The following is a 17,310-nucleotide window of genomic DNA, read 5'->3' as shown; positions in this document are numbered from 1 at the left end:
CGATGATTTTCACGCATCACTTGTGCGTTGCGTGAAAATCGCAGCATGCTCTATATTCTGCGTTTTTCACACAACGCAGGCCCCATAGAAGTGAATGGGGTTGCGTGAAAATCGCAAGCATCCGCAAGCAAGTGCGGATGCGGTGCGATTTTCACGCATGGTTGCTAGGTGACAGTCTATTCACTGTATTATTTTCCCTTATAACAACATGGTTATAAGGGAAAATAATAGCATTCTGAATACAGAAAAAACCCACGCGAGTAGGAATGCAATTGCAGTCAGTTTTGACTGCAATTGCGTTCCGATGTTCAGTTTTTATCGCGCGGGTGCAATGTTTTTTGCACGCGCGTGATAAAAAACAGACACTGGTACCCAGACCCGAACTTCTTCACAGAAGTTCAGGTTTGGGTTAGTTGTAGTGTAGATTGTATTATTTTCCCTTATAACATGGTTATAAGGGAAAATAATAGCATTCTGAATACAGAATGCTTAGTAAAATAGCGCTGGAGGGGTTAAAATAAATAAACTAATTAACTCACCTTCTCCTCTTGATCTCGAAGTTCCCGGTCTCTTCTTTACTTAATGATGAGTTGTGGGCTAAAGGACCTTTGGTGACGTCAGATCACATGCTCCAATCCCATGGTCCATCACCGTGGTGATGTACCATGTGATTGGAGCATGTGATCTGACGTCACCAAAGGTCCTTTAGCCCACAACTCATCATACCGGGAACTTCGAGATCAAGAGGAGAAGGTGAGTTAATTAGTTTATTTATTTTAACCCCTCCAGCGCTATTTTACTAAGCATTCTGTATTCAGAATGCTATTATTTCCCCTTATAACCATGTTATAAGGGAAAATAATACAATCTACACAACACCGAACCCAAACCTGAACTTCTGTGAAGAAGTTCGGGTCTGGGTACCAGTGTCTGTTTTTTATCACGCGCGTGCAAAAAACATTGCACCCGCGCGATAAAAACTGAACATCGGAACGCAATTGCAGTCAAAACTGACTGCAATTGCATTCCTACTCGCGCGGGTTTGCCGCAACACACCGGGACGCATCCGGACCTAATCCGGACACGCTCGTGTGAACCCAGCCTAAAGGAGCTGCAGGAATATCTGGCAAGTCCTGGCTGTGTGGTACATGTGACAACAATCTCCAGTATTCTTTATATGTCTGGGCTATGGGGTAGAGTGGCCAGATGAAAGCCTTTTCTTACCAAGAAAAACATCCAAGCCAGGCTACATTTTGCAAAAACACATCTGAAGTCTCCCAAAAGCATGTGGGGAAAGGTGTTATGGTCTGATGAAACCGAGGTTGAGCCTTTTGGCCATGATTCCAAAAGATATGTTTGGCCCAAAAACAACACTGCACATCACCAAAAGAACCCCGTACCCACAGTAAAGCATGGTGGTGGCAGCATCATGCCGAGGGGCTGTTCTTCTTCAGCTGGAACTGGGGCCTTAGTTAGGCTAGAGGGAATTATGAACAGTTCCAAATACCAGTCAATATTGGCACAAAACCTTCAGGCTTCTGCTAGAAAGCTGAACATGAAGAGGAACTTCATCTTTCAGCATGACAACGACCCAAAGCATACATCCAAATAGGCAAAGAAATGGCTACACCAGAAGAAGATTAAAGTTTTGGAATGGCCCAGCCAGAGCCCAGACCTGAATCCGATTGAAAATCTGTGGGGTGATCTGAAGAGGGCTGTGCCCAGGAGATGCCCTCGCAATCTGACAGATTTGGAGTGTTTTTGCCAAGAAGAGTGGGCAAATCTTGCCAAGTAAAAATGTGCCATGCTGATAGACTCATAGTATTAGTTTAAGGGTGTGCACACTTATGCAACCATATTATTTTTATATTTTTTCTTCCCTCTACCTAAAAGATTTCAGTTTGTTTTTCAATTGAGTTGTACAGTTTATAGGTCACATTAAAGGTGGAAAAAGTTCTGAAATGATTTATCTTTGTCTCATTTTTTTTTTACATCACAGAAACCTGACATTTTTAACAGGGCTGTGTAGACTTTTTATATTCACTGTATATATAGGTAGTGAGCATACACCACACACATCCCTTGAGAAAGCGACCGCGAACCACGTGTCGGGATCCAGGATTACTTCAGTCTGTACACTTCATACCATCGTCCCCTGTAGGGACTGATCTGTACTGTAGCACTTTGCACTTTACTTCTTCTATCCCCTCAATTCTAGGAGCAGATGACCTGTATGTACTGAGGACAGTGCTCCTGCGGGTGCCATCTCCTGTGAATGTACGTTTAGCATTAAATGGTTAACATCGTCCTTTCTGGCAGTGAGGGACGTCCAGCATCAGAAATCTTTCCGTCTCTTCCACCAGTGTCTTGGATTCAAGATACTTTGGACGGCAGACATCAAAGGAGATCAAACAAGTCTAGTACAGGGTTAGGCCTCCTGCACACGATTGTAGTATTGCGGACCGCATAGGCGCATATTGGCTTAAAGGGGTCCGCAAATCCGGAGATGCAGAACGGAACACTACGGAGTGCTTCTGTGGGGTTCCGTTCTGCAAAAAGATAGAACTTACTCTATCTTTTTGCAGAACGGATGGATGACGACCCATTCAAGTTGAATGGGTCTGGATCCGTCCCGGCGAGAGGTTGCCCGTGAATTGCGGATTGCAAATTGCGGTCCCCAATGCAAAGAACGGAACGAGTACGTTTGTTTGCAGGAGGCCTTAGGGTTAGGACGTAATGGATGTTGCTGCGCTTTTTGCTCCGGCCAAAAATCCTGAACACTTGCCGCAAGGCCGGATCTGGAATTAATGCCCATTGAAAGGCATTGATCCGGATCCGGCCTTAAGCTAAACGTCGTTTCGGCGCATTGCCGGATCCGACGTTTAGCTTTTTCTGAATGGTTACCATGGCTGCCAGGACGCTAAAGTCCTGGCAGCCATGGTAAAGTGTAGTGGGGAGCGGGGGAGCAGTATACTTACTGTCCGTGCGGCTCCCCGGGCGCTCCAGAGTGAAGTCAGGGCGCCCCACGCGCATGGGTGACGTGATCACATGGCTCACGTCATCCATGCGCATGGGGCACCCTGACGTCATTCTGGAGCGCCCGGGGAGCTGCACGGACGGTAAGTATACTGCTCCCCCGCTCCCCGCTCCTACTATGGCAGCCAGGACTTTAATAGCGTCCTGGGTGCCATAGTAACACTGAACGCATTTTGAAGACGGTTCCGTCTTCAAATGCTTTCAGTTCACTTGCGTTTTTCCGGATCCGGCGTGTAATTCCGGCAAATGGAGTGCATGCCGGATCCGGACAACGCAAGTGTGAAAGAGCCCTAAGGCTGCTAGAAAGGTATGGGAAGGGTTAAAAAGGTGAAACTTTGATGACAGACTCCCTTTAATAATGCAGAAATGGTATAAAACAGATTAAAAAAAAAAAACCACATATAAAAATCTATGCACTTCCAAAGAAATAAAAGATTAAAAAAAATCATGAATAATAAAAAAAGAAGTCAGAAGCCGTGTAAAGCCAGGATGCCACTATGGATTGTGCGACTACAAGGGTTGGTTGTAGTCGTGTCCCTCGTGGTGACTGCAGTCAGACAGGACGATGGCAGCGCTGACACTGCGCTCAGGGGACATGTCCTATAGATATAAGGAGCCCGTGTCCAGTATCAGAGGTCTGGAACTGCACTTGGTGCACACTGCTCCCTCCGGTCAGGAGGCGCTGACTACTCGGGGTCTCCCCTGCCTCCAGCCTCGGTGAGAAGCTGACGGACGCCGCCGCCGCCGCCGCCAGTCCTCGGGTCCTGCTCCGTTCACCGCGAGTTCATATCGCCAACATAATAGGCAATATTGTTCACTTACTTGGAGTGAAGTCCCCGTCCTGAGGTGAGTGCGGCTGTGAACTTACCGCTCCTCGCTTCAGCGCCAGATGACATGACCTACAATGACCTGCTGTGCGGCGAGCGTCATCCTGTTCTCCTCCACTGTCATAAAGGCTGGGATCTTTATACAGGGGCGAAACCATCGGGAGGGGAGGGGACTGGACCATCGGGAGGGGAGGGGACTGGCAGGTATCCACACAGTCCGCTGCCGCCCTTTGTGTATATAATGAGCTGAGGGATTGGCAGCAAGTGACGTCACCGCTCAAAGGTGGTGAGAGAGCAGAGTGTGAAGCGGACGACTTACAACTCACAACTCCCTCACTGCCTATATATAGGAGGCGCGGTCTGCGGAGTCCACAGTCATTCAGCAGAACACAGGCTCCCGCTCACTGCTCCTCCAGCCACTGCCCGAGCTGTCACATACCGGAGCCGGTGAGTACTGCCAGAGACACCGGGGACCGGACCAGGGGGAGAGAGGAGGCTGCAGAGTACAGGGAGAGGAGACTACAGGGACCGGGGGGACTGCAGGGAGAGGAGACTACAGGGACTGGGAGGACTGCAGGGAGAGGAGACTACAGGGACTGGGAGGACTGCAGGGAGAGGAGACTACAGGGACTGGGAGGACTGCAGGGAGAGGAGACTACAGGGACCGGGGGGACTGCAGGGAGAGGAGACTACAGGGACCGGGAGGACTGCAGGGAGAGGAGACTACAGGGACTGGGAGGACTGCAGGGAGAGGAGACTACAGGGACTGGGAGGACTGCAGGGAGAGGAGACTACAGGGACCGGGAGGACTGCAGGGAGAGGAGACTACAGGGACCGGGAGGACTGCAGGGAGAGGAGACTACAGGGACCGGGGGGACTGCAGGGAGAGGAGACTACAGGGACTGGGAGGACTGCAGGGAGAGGAGACTACAGGGACCGGGGGGACTGCAGGGCAGGGAGAGGAGACTACAGGGACTGGGAGGACTGCAGGGAGAGGAGACTACAGGGACCGGGGGGACTGCAGGGAGAGGAGACTACAGGGACCGGGGGGACTGCAGGGAGAGGAGACTACAGGGACCGGGGGGACTGCAGGGAGAGGAGACTGGGAGGACTGCAGGGAGAGGAGACTGGAGGGAGAGGAGACTGGGAGGACTGCAGGGAGAGGAGACTGGGAGGACTGCAGGGAGGGGAGACTGCAGGGAGAGGAGACTGGGAGGACTGCAGGGAGGGGAGACTACAGGGACTGGGAGGACTGCAGGGAGGGGAGACTACAGGGACTGGGAGGACTGCAGGGAGGGGAGACTACAGGGACTGGGAGGACTGCAGGGAGGGGAGACTACAGGGACTGGGAGGACTGCAGGGAGGGGAGACTACAGGGACTGGGGGGACTGCAGGGAGGGGAGACTACAGGGACTGGGAGGACTGCAGGGAGGGGAGACTACAGGGACTGGGAGGACTGCAGGGAGGGGAGACTACAGGGACTGGGAGGACTGCAGGGAGGGGAGACTACAGGGACTGGGAGGACTGCAGGGAGGGGAGACTACAGGGACTGGGAGGACTGGAGGGAGGGGAGACTACAGGGACTGGGAGGACTGCAGGGAGGGGAGACTACAGGGACTGGGAGGACTGCAGGGAGGGGAGACTACAGGGACTGGGAGGACTGCAGGGAGGGGAGACTACAGGGACTGGGAGGACTGCAGGGAGAGGAGACTACAGGGACCGGGAGGACTGCAGGGAGAGGAGACTACAGGGACCGGGAGGACTGCAGGGAGAGGAGACTACAGGGACCGGGGGGACTGCAGGGAGAGGAGACTACAGGGACCGGGGGGACTGCAGGGAGAGGAGACTACAGGGACCGGGGGGACTGCAGGGAGAGGAGACTACAGGGACCGGGAGGACTGCAGGGAGAGGAGACTACAGGGACCGGGGGGACTGCAGGGAGAGGAGACTACAGGGACCGGGGGGACTGCAGGGAGAGGAGACTACAGGGACCGGGGGGACTGCAGGGAGAGGAGACTACAGGGACCGGGGGGACTGCAGGGAGAGGAGACTACAGGGACCGGGGGGACTGCAGGGAGAGGAGACTACAGGGACCGGGGGGACTGCAGGGAGAGGAGACTACAGGGACCGGGGGGACTGCAGGGCAGGGAGAGGAGACTACAGGGACCGGGGGGACTGCAGGGCAGGGAGAGGAGACTACAGGGACCGGGGGGACTGCAGGGCAGGGAGAGGAGACTACAGGGACCGGGGGGACTGCAGGGCAGGGAGAGGAGACTACAGGGACCGGGGGGACTGCAGGGCAGGGAGAGGAGACTACAGGGACCGGGGGGACTGCAGGGCAGGGAGAGGAGACTACAGGGACCGGGGGGACTGCAGGGCAGGGAGAGGAGACTACAGGGACCGGGGGGACTGCAGGGCAGGGAGAGGAGACTACAGGGACCGGGGGGACTGCAGGGCAGGGAGAGGAGACTACAGGGACCGGGGGGACTGCAGGGCAGGGAGAGGAGACTACAGGGACCGGGGGGACTGCAGGGCAGGGAGAGGAGACTACAGGGACCGGGGGGACTGCAGGGCAGGGAGAGGAGACTACAGGGACCGGGGGGACTGCAGGGCAGGGAGAGGAGACTACAGGGACCGGGGGGACTGCAGGGCAGGGAGAGGAGACTACAGGGACCGGGGGGACTGCAGGGCAGGGAGAGGAGACTACAGGGACCGGGGGGACTGCAGGGCAGGGAGAGGAGACTACAGGGACCGGGGGGACTGCAGGGCAGGGAGAGGAGACTACAGGGACCGGGGGGACTGCAGGGCAGGGAGAGGAGACTACAGGGACCGGGGGGACTGCAGGGCAGGGAGAGGAGACTACAGGGACCGGGGGGACTGCAGGGCAGGGAGAGGAGACTACAGGGACCGGGGGGACTGCAGGGCAGGGAGAGGAGACTACAGGGACCGGGGGGACTGCAGGGCAGGGAGAGGAGACTACAGGGACCGGGGGGACTGCAGGGCAGGGAGAGGAGACTACAGGGACCGGGGGGACTGCAGGGCAGGGAGAGGAGACTACAGGGACCGGGGGGACTGCAGGGCAGGGAGAGGAGACTACAGGGACCGGGGGGACTGCAGGGCAGGGAGAGGAGACTACAGGGACCGGGGGGACTGCAGGGCAGGGAGAGGAGACTACAGGGACCGGGGGGACTGCAGGGCAGGGAGAGGAGACTACAGGGACCGGGGGGACTGCAGGGCAGGGAGAGGAGACTACAGGGACCGGGGGGACTGCAGGGCAGGGAGAGGAGACTACAGGGACCGGGGGGACTGCAGGGCAGGGAGAGGAGACTACAGGGACCGGGGGGACTGCAGGGCAGGGAGAGGAGACTACAGGGACCGGGGGGACTGCAGGGCAGGGAGAGGAGACTACAGGGACCGGGGGGACTGCAGGGCAGGGAGAGGAGACTACAGGGACCGGGGGGACTGCAGGGCAGGGAGAGGAGACTACAGGGACCGGGGGGGACTGCAGGGCAGGGAGAGGAGACTACAGGGACCGGGGGGACTGCAGGGCAGGGAGAGGAGACTACAGGGACCGGGGGGACTGCAGGGCAGGGAGAGGAGACTACAGGGACCGGGGGGACTGCAGGGCAGGGAGAGGAGACTACAGGGACCGGGGGGACTGCAGGGCAGGGAGAGGAGACTACAGGGACCGGGGGGACTGCAGGGCAGGGAGAGGAGACTACAGGGACCGGGGGGACTGCAGGGCAGGGAGAGGAGACTACAGGGACCGGGGGGACTGCAGGGCAGGGAGAGGAGACTACAGGGACCGGGGGGACTGCAGGGCAGGGAGAGGAGACTACAGGGACCGGGGGGACTGCAGGGCAGGGAGAGGAGACTACAGGGACCGGGGGGACTGCAGGGCAGGGAGAGGAGACTACAGGGACCGGGGGGACTGCAGGGCAGGGAGAGGAGACTACAGGGACCGGGGGGACTGCAGGGCAGGGAGAGGAGACTACAGGGACCGGGGGGACTGCAGGGCAGGGAGAGGAGACTACAGGGACCGGGGGGACTGCAGGGCAGGGAGAGGAGACTACAGGGACCGGGGGGACTGCAGGGCAGGGAGAGGAGACTACAGGGACCGGGGGGACTGCAGGGCAGGGAGAGGAGACTACAGGGACCGGGGGGACTGCAGGGCAGGGAGAGGAGACTACAGGGACCGGGGGGACTGCAGGGCAGGGAGAGGAGACTACAGGGACCGGGGGGACTGCAGGGCAGGGAGAGGAGACTACAGGGACCGGGGGGACTGCAGGGCAGGGAGAGGAGACTACAGGGACCGGGGGGACTGCAGGGCAGGGAGAGGAGACTACAGGGACCGGGGGGACTGCAGGGCAGGGAGAGGAGACTACAGGGACCGGGGGGACTGCAGGGCAGGGAGAGGAGACTACAGGGACCGGGGGGACTGCAGGGCAGGGAGAGGAGACTACAGGGACCGGGGGGACTGCAGGGCAGGGAGAGGAGACTACAGGGACCGGGGGGACTGCAGGGCAGGGAGAGGAGACTACAGGGACCGGGGGGACTGCAGGGCAGGGAGAGGAGACTACAGGGACCGGGGGGACTGCAGGGCAGGGAGAGGAGACTACAGGGACCGGGGGGACTGCAGGGCAGGGAGAGGAGACTACAGGGACCGGGGGGACTGCAGGGCAGGGAGAGGAGACTACAGGGACCGGGGGGACTGCAGGGCAGGGAGAGGAGACTACAGGGACCGGGGGGACTGCAGGGCAGGGAGAGGAGACTACAGGGACCGGGGGGACTGCAGGGCAGGGAGAGGAGACTACAGGGACCGGGGGGACTGCAGGGCAGGGAGAGGAGACTACAGGGACCGGGGGGACTGCAGGGCAGGGAGAGGAGACTACAGGGACCGGGGGGACTGCAGGGCAGGGAGAGGAGACTACAGGGACCGGGGGGACTGCAGGGCAGGGAGAGGAGACTACAGGGACCGGGGGGACTGCAGGGCAGGGAGAGGAGACTACAGGGACCGGGGGGACTGCAGGGCAGGGAGAGGAGACTACAGGGACCGGGGGGACTGCAGGGCAGGGAGAGGAGACTACAGGGACCGGGGGGACTGCAGGGCAGGGAGAGGAGACTACAGGGACCGGGGGGACTGCAGGGCAGGGAGAGGAGACTACAGGGACCGGGGGGACTGCAGGGCAGGGAGAGGAGACTACAGGGACCGGGGGGACTGCAGGGCAGGGAGAGGAGACTACAGGGACCGGGGGGACTGCAGGGAGAGGAGACTACAGGGACCGGGAGGACTGCAGGGAGAGGAGACTACAGGGACCGGGAGGACTGCATGGCAGCAGACTACAAACAAACGGTGTAGTCTGATCCTCCCGTCATCCGTCTTCTACATACATAGAATTGATTAGGAAGACGCATAGAATAGATGGCAGAGAGCATTATCTGACTGCACAGGTTTGTAGTCTGTTACCATGGCGATCCATACCACGGCATAGCAGCTGTGTGCACGACATGATGGCTTTTACATCAAGTCTATTTGTGAAGTTGCTTCATTTTTCCCTTATTCTGTTTATTGGGGAAATTAAAATAGTTTGATAGTTCTGTTTCTTGCATTGTCTTCTGCCCATACTGAATGTGGCCGTCCTCTGTTCTCCCGGCCCGAGCAGTGGGCTCAGCACCTCCTACTCTAGTAGGATGGGTACAGGGGGTACAGAGCGGGCACAGGGACCCTCTGCAGTCCGGTCCGCCACTGCCGTGCAGCCCAGAGGTGACCGCTCCCGGAGCTGGCGGTGCTCTGTACGCGGTCAGCCATTGGTTTTCTCTGTTTCCTTCCAGATGGCAGAACTCGCTGAGACCCGACCAGAAGACGCGTTCCTTCCTATGGAGGCCACCAGGCAGTCTGGGAAAGCGGTGAGTAAATCTGGAGCTCGCGCTGCTCTATAGAGTCCGGGGGTCATCAGGTGGACGGGGAACCATCGGACGCTCTGTGCGATTAACTCTTTCTTTGCTGAAGGTTTTTACTATAACTCGCACACTTGTTCACAGCCGCTAGAAGACTCGGAGCAGTCTCTTCTGCAGTCCAGCACAATGCGTCTAGGATTTTGGTCTCAGTGTCGGTGTACTCCGGGAGCTCTTCAGTCGGGGGGTCTCTCTGGGTGGTCGCCGTACCTCTTATGGACTCCCTTCGGCCCAGGAACTATTGGGTCTGGATGGTTGTGGGAGTAGCTCTGTGACCACCAGGACGTCGTGGTCCTGCTCTCTGGCTTCTCCAGTGAATCCCCTCTGCTGACCCCTTCACCTGCATTCCTCTGACACATGCACTGCTACACTGCGCCGACAACTCCGCTCTGCACGTCCGGTCCAGGCTGAATCTCCTTCCCTGGAAAACCTCTCTCCAGTCCTGGTCAAGGTGTACAGTATACAGGGACACAGAGGACTCCTCCTGGGGAGGTAATATCTGAGCTGTATTTTACGGTCTCCATGCACTGACTTACTCCAACAGCAACCTACCTGACCAAACACAGCCGCAGTGTAAATCATGGGGGCTGGACAAAGCAGTTAATCCTTTAAAGGGCCAGAAGGCCAGTTCCAGATTAGCTTAGACTCCAGGATGGGACCTCAACTGTCTCACGTCTGGCCACTGATGTCTCCGAGCCCAGACCCATCATGTCTGACCCACCCTTTTCACACAAATGATGGTGTCCATAACATGACCCGTCCAGTGGGGTACAGAATACCGCCCCTCACATAGTAAAGTGTGAACCTGCAGATCCGGAGGCATCACTGCATCCAAGAGGTGTCGGGGGCATCGCCCTCCACACAGCAGGGGGCACATTAGGTGGGCACAGGGGCGTCTTCAAATTTGGGGTTGATGAGGGTAGTGTTGGCACTGCTGAGTGCTGCCGTCAGTGGATTCAAAGCTGTACCTCGGTCACACCCCTAAACTAGTGACATCATCAGTCTACGCTTGTCTTTCAGATTTACCAAAGAAAACGCATCCTGATGGGAGTAGTAGTTGCTGGAATTCTCTTACTGGTTGTTGCTGGAATTCCCTTCCTGGTACTTGTTTGTAGACGGCTGCTCCATAATCCAGGTAATATATACGTTCCATGTTATGTCAGGGGTCGGGGGCATCTTATGGGGTCAGTACGGGGCGGAGGTTATACCGCCAGATCGGTGCAGCTTCTAGTGGCTATTATCCCTCAATGAGAGTTTATCCACCAGTGCCGGTCCTGGTAGAAGGCCCCGCCCACCATGACTGTATTCAATATGGCCGCACCTGCTGTCTGTATACAATAGGCGTCAAAATACCGCCATAGATGTTATGTGAAGGAAAGCGAGCGGCTCCGGTCGTAGTGATGGAGGTCAGAGGTAATAACCGCTCCTGTGTCTGTTTCTTCATCAGGTACCAGGAATGGACTCAACCAGGTGAGTGTGTCCTGAGTAAAGTCTGGGGTACAACGAGGGTTAATTACATGAACAGCGCCCCCAGTGGCCAGACACGGTGGGGGAGATTTATCGAAACTGGTGTAAAGGAAGTCTGGTTTAGTTGCCCCTAGCAACCAATCAGATTCCACCTTTCATTTTTCAGACCTCCTTTGGATAATGAAAGGTGGAATCTGATTGGTTGCTATGGGCCAGTTCTTCTTTACACCAGTTTGATAAATCTCCCCCATGGTGTTCAGAATGTACCGTATAGGACGCACCAGCCCATAAGACGCACCTAGGTTTTTGAGGAGGAAAATAAGAAAAAAAATATTTTTAACCAAAAGGTGTGCTTTTGGTGGGTTTTGAACTAATAGTGGTCTGTGGGTGGCACTGTTATTGGGGGGGGGGGTTGGATCTGTGGGTGGCCCTGTTATTGGGGGGGGGGGTTGGATCTGTGGGTGGCACTGTTATTGGGGGGGGGGGATCTGTGGGTGGCACTGTTATTGGGGGGGGGGGTCTGTGGGTGGCACTGTTATTGGGGGGGGGGGGTTGGATCTGTGGGTGGCACTGCTATATATGTGTCACCCACAGATCCCCCACCCCATAATAGTGGCATCCACAGATCACCCCCCCCCCCCCCCCCCCCATAACAGTGCCATCCACATATGCCCTAATATACCTGTGGGAGGGGCCGGTGTCATGCAAATGCGGTGGGTCCGGTGCGGTCACTGTACTCCGGCCCCGCCTTATTGCCTAAACCTTTTATAATAATAGCTTTCATTGAAGTTCCGATCCCCAGCCCCATCTGTACTACTTACTAAATGTCCTGTAGCAGGCAGGGCAGGGCGGCTGTAACTCACTGACATCACGTTACTGTGCCGCCTACTTTATGAATGAAGTAGGCGGCGCAGGCACGTGACGTCAGTGAGTTACAGCCGCCCTGCTCTGCTCTGCCTGCTACAGGACATTTAGTAAGTAGTACAGATGGGGCTGGGGATCGGAACTTCAATAAAAGGTTTAGGCAATAAGGCGGGGCCGGAGTACAGTGACCGCACCGGACCCACCGCATTTGCATGACACCGGCCCCTCTTCCCTCCGCCCGTCCAGCTGATACATCACAGACTGCGATGTAAAATGGCAGCATTCGCCCCATAAGACGCAAAGGCATTTTCCCCCCACTTTTGGGGGGGGGGGGGGGGTTGGAGTGCATCTTATGGGGCGAAAAATACGGTAATAGGGTGCGGGGGTGTCCTATGTTTCTCCGCACCCACACTGACGTCTCTCCTGTATAGGTTCAACCGTCCACGGCCTCCTGGAACGACCCGTCATCCACCCCCAGTCAGACCAGTAAGTTCAACTTTACTTATTAGTTTCGTCCAGTTTCTATAACCCGATAAACTGGTTTGCTATGAATGGCGCACTTCATGGAACTGGGCAGAGAACGGCCCCTCTGGACACCAGTTTCCTCGGTCGGCCATTGTACGTCCTGTCTTTCTGACTGCTGTATATGGCCCCGATCCCTATCCCTTTAAGACTGACTTCACACATTGTTTTTATTTTTTTTACCATTTTTTTACTGTGATTTTTAAGTGTATTTTATGCAGTCAGACGTTATTTACAGTCTATAGTGCATTATAAAGCATACAGTGTAATTTAAAGGGGTTATCCAACCCCTATAATGACCCCCAGAATGCCCGGGCCCCTCCTCTAGAGTATACTTACCCGCGTTCCTCTGCATCACTGCATGACTGCCGCTGCATCTCCCCGTCATGCAGATCCAAACATCCAGCAACCGGGGGAGCAGCCATTAGCAGGCCGCGGCGGTGACAGCCTCCCTAGCTCCTTATGGAGAGCGCCTTAAGTGGCGTGAAGTCTTATAGGCCATACATGCTCCTCTGGGAAGAAGGGCTGTAAATAGGCTTTTAGCAAGCTACTCCTCTGATGCCACCAGATGTAAGGCAGCTATCCTACAAGTCAATGTCCAACCTTTAAACAGGCCTTGAGACATGACTTGGATAAAAACTAAGCCAGCATCTCATCTGTAGACAACTGTTTCGAGGTGATTTCCCCTCATCAGTGCAGAGCAGAGAGTACTGGTTTAACTGGGTGAGAGGCCTTGGGAGCTGCTGCCGGCGGAGTATGACGACGGCTTGAGAGAGGAGTGCTTTCATTGGGGGGGGGGGGGGTTCAGTTTAAGCCTCAGGAAGCAGAAGGGCTAGGTGCACCCCTGGTGGAGAGGGACAGCTCTCGGCCGGTATGGAAGGTGTGTGAGCAGCTTTAGACGGTAGTTGACATTAGTGTGTGATTGTGATGTGTCACCCTCCACAGCGGCCGAGACTACAGAGACCTCCGAGGACTGAGCAGAGGACGGCTAACTGGCAACTGACCCCCTTGTAGGCTGCTGTCAGAGGACCCCCTGGACAGAATAATCTCCTCCTACTTCTGTATTGCAGGTAGATGTGTCGTACACGAGGAGATGGCGACGTTCTTTGACAGCGAGAAACACTGCAGGAGCCGCAACTCCAGACTCCTTACTGAGCAGGACACGAAGGTGAACACAGCCTGACCTCCTGTAATGTGAGGGGGGTCGTCGCTGTCCTGCTGCGCGGTCGTCTGTACACAGCGCAGTCGCTGTCCTGCTGCGCGGTCGGCTGTACACAGCGCAGTCGCTGTCCTGCTGCGCGGTCGGCTGTACACAGCGCAGTCGCTGTCCTGCTGCGCGGTCGGCTGTACACAGCGCAGTCGCTGTCCTGCTGCGCGGTCGGCTGTACACAGCGCAGTCGCTGTCCTGCTGCGCGGTCGGCTGTACACAGCGCAGTCGCTGTCCTGCTGCGCGGTCGGCTGTACACAGCGCAGTGGCAGCGATGATTACTCTCATCATCCACAGTGTATGGCCTCATGCACACGACCGTTGTGTGTTTTGCGGTCTGCAAATCGCGAATCTACAAAACACTGGCGTCCGTGTGCGTTCCGCAATTTGCGTAACGGCACGTACAGCCTTTAATATAACTGCCTATTCTTGTCTGCAAAGCGCGGACAAGAATAGGACATGTTATATTTTTTTGCGGGGCCACGGAACGGAGCAACGGATGCGAACAGCGCACGAAGTGCTGTCTGCATCTTTTACAGCCCCATTGAAGTGAATGGGTCCGCATCCGAGCCGCCAAATCTGCGGCTCTGATGTGGACCAAAACAACGGCCGTGTGCTTGAGGCCAATAACAGAGATGAAGCAGTAGGGGGCATCATATTATCAGACATTACATATCTTCCTGACAATTCATAGCGGTGTCCTGTGTTTACAGACAGCGGCTGATTGTATCACAAAAGGTGAAGACTTCTGGGCGGCTCCTGTGAGGAGGTAATGTCCCCCTGTCCTTGTACAGTGGTAGAGGCCTGCTCCTCGTCACCCCCACCTCCCTGTACAGTGGTAGAGGCCTGCTCCTCATCACCCCATGTCCTTGTACAGTGGTACAGTCCTGCTCCTCATCACCCCATGTCCTTGTACAGTGGTAGAGGCCTGCTCCTCATCACCCCGCCTCCCTGTACAGTGGTACAGTCCTGCTCCTCATCACCCCACCTCCCTGTACAGTGGTAGAGGCCTGCTCCTCGTCACCCCTTCTCCCTGTACAGTGGTAGAGGCCTGCTCCTCGTCACCCCTTCTCCTTGTACAGTGGTAGAGGCCTGCTCCTCATCACCCCTTCTCCTTGTACAGTGGTAGAGGCCTGCTCCTCATCACCCCTTCTCCTTGTACAGTGGTAGAGGCCTGCTCCTCATCACCCCTTCTCCTTGTACAGTGGTAGAGGCCTGCTCCTCATCACCCCTTCTCCTTGTACAGTGGTAGAGGCCTGCTCCTCATCACCCCTTCTCCTTGTACAGTGGTAGAGGCCTGCTCCTCATCACCCCTTCTCCTTGTACAGTGGTAGAGGCCCGCTCCTCGTCACCCCACCTCTTTGTACAGTGGTAGAGGCCTGCTCCTCATCACCCCACCTCCCTGTACAGTGGTAGAGGCCCGCTCCTCATCACCCCTTCTCCTTGTACAGTGGTAGAGGCCTGCTCCTCATCACCCCTTCTCCTTGTACAGTGGTAGAGGCCTGCTCCTCATCACCCCTTCTCCTTGTACAGTGGTAGAGGCCTGCTCCTCATCACCCCACCTCCTTGTACAGTGGTACAGTCCTGCTCCTCATCACCCCACCTCCCTGTACAGTGGTAGAGGCCCGCTCCTCGTCACCCCCACCTCCCTGTACAGTGGTACAGTCCTGCTCCTTATTTATGACTTCTATATAAAATCAGTTTCTATTGTCTTCTAGGAACCCTGGTGATTGTTTCATCTATAACACAGACCATGGATTTGTCCAGATGGATTGTCTCACTCGTCGCTGGTTTATATGTTTGGAAACCTAGATTTCTGCCAATGTTGGAGCTCCTTCAGTACGTGTTCTCTCTATTATCTTATTTATTACTCTATAATGCTCCATAGAATCCAACTAAAACCATAGAAGAGGAATTTTCTTGCTCCTCTGGTAATGCTCATGTGGGCATTCTCCAAGCTGTGCACTAATTTGTGTCCGCAGTCCTCCAGGTGATGTCCTGCCATCTATGTGTATATCTGTATACTGTAATAATGTAATGTCCGCCATCCTCCATAATGTCCTCAGTCCTCCAGGTGATGTCCTGCCATCTATGTGTATATCTGTATACTGTAATAATGTATCTGCATCTCTGCCATCCTCCATAATGTCCTCAGTCCTCCAGGTGATGTCCTGCCATCTATGTGTATATCTGTATACTGTAATAATGTATCTGTATCTCCGCCATCCTCCATAATGTCCGCAGTCCTCCAGGTGATGTCCTGCCATCTATGTGTATATCTGTATACTGTAATACTGTATCTGCATCTCCGCCATCCTCCATAATGTCCGCAGTCCTCCAGGTGATGTCCTGCCATCTATGTGTATAGCTGTATACTGTAATAATGTATCTGCATCTCCGCCATCCTCCATAATGTCCGCAGTCCTCCAGGTGATGTCCTCCCATCTATGTGTATAGCTGTATACTGTAATACTGTATCTGCATCTCCGCCATCCTCCATAATGTCCGCAGTCCTCCAGGTGATGTACTGCCATCTATGTGTATATCTGTATACTGTAATAATGTATCTGTATGTCCGCCATCCTCCATAATGTCCGCAGTCCTCCAGGTGATGTCCTGCCATCTATGTGTATATCTGTATACTGCAATAATGTATCTGTATCTCCGCCATCCTCCATAATGTCCGCAGTCCTCCAGGTGATGTCCTCCCATCTATGTGTATATCTGTATACTGTAATAATGTATCTGTATGTCCGCCATCCTCCATAATGTCCGCAGTCCACCTGCCATGATTTGGATTGACCTTGGCCTTGGGCTGCAGACTATCTCATCTAATGCTGTCCATTTCTCCATCTCTCCAGGAGCCGCCACATCCTCAGGACCCGCTGTGACTGCACCTTGGAGGGATCAGAGACTCCGGAGAGATGCCTCGTGTAGAACGTATTCTATATAAAGCTGCTTTTACCTGTTTATACCTCATTATGAAATGTGCTTTTAGAACAATCTCTCTGCACAGGAGCTGCATACACAGAACGGTCGGGTGATTTTTTGATAATCGAGAAGCGTCAGACGGCCTACAGGAGAAGCGTCAGGATGGAGCTGAGGTTTTGGGTGGATTGACTCTCCCGCTCGAGTCGGCAAATCGGTTTCTCTTTGTTTTAATGAAATAATTTTTTTTTTAAGAAACTGCAAAAAAACAAGAAGGAAAAAAAAAATTACGGAAAGAATATTAGACCGGTAAATCCTGAGCCCCTGCCCCCCCCGTCCCGATGCTGGGGTGTGAGGGCGCCCTCTATCTGTCAGGCACAGGTTGTCACGTTGTATATTTGCACTTTATGCGCTTTTCACTCTTTGTAACAAAGGTAAAGATGTTATTTTGGATATAATTTTTATAAATGCAGCTTCGGCCTTTTCTTACCCGCACCCTGTCTC

The sequence above is a fragment of the Bufo bufo genome, chromosome 4, assembly GCF_905171765.1.
Source record: "Bufo bufo chromosome 4, aBufBuf1.1, whole genome shotgun sequence".
Lineage (NCBI taxonomy): Eukaryota > Metazoa > Chordata > Amphibia > Anura > Bufonidae > Bufo > Bufo bufo.
This window is presented reverse-complemented; position numbering follows the sequence as displayed.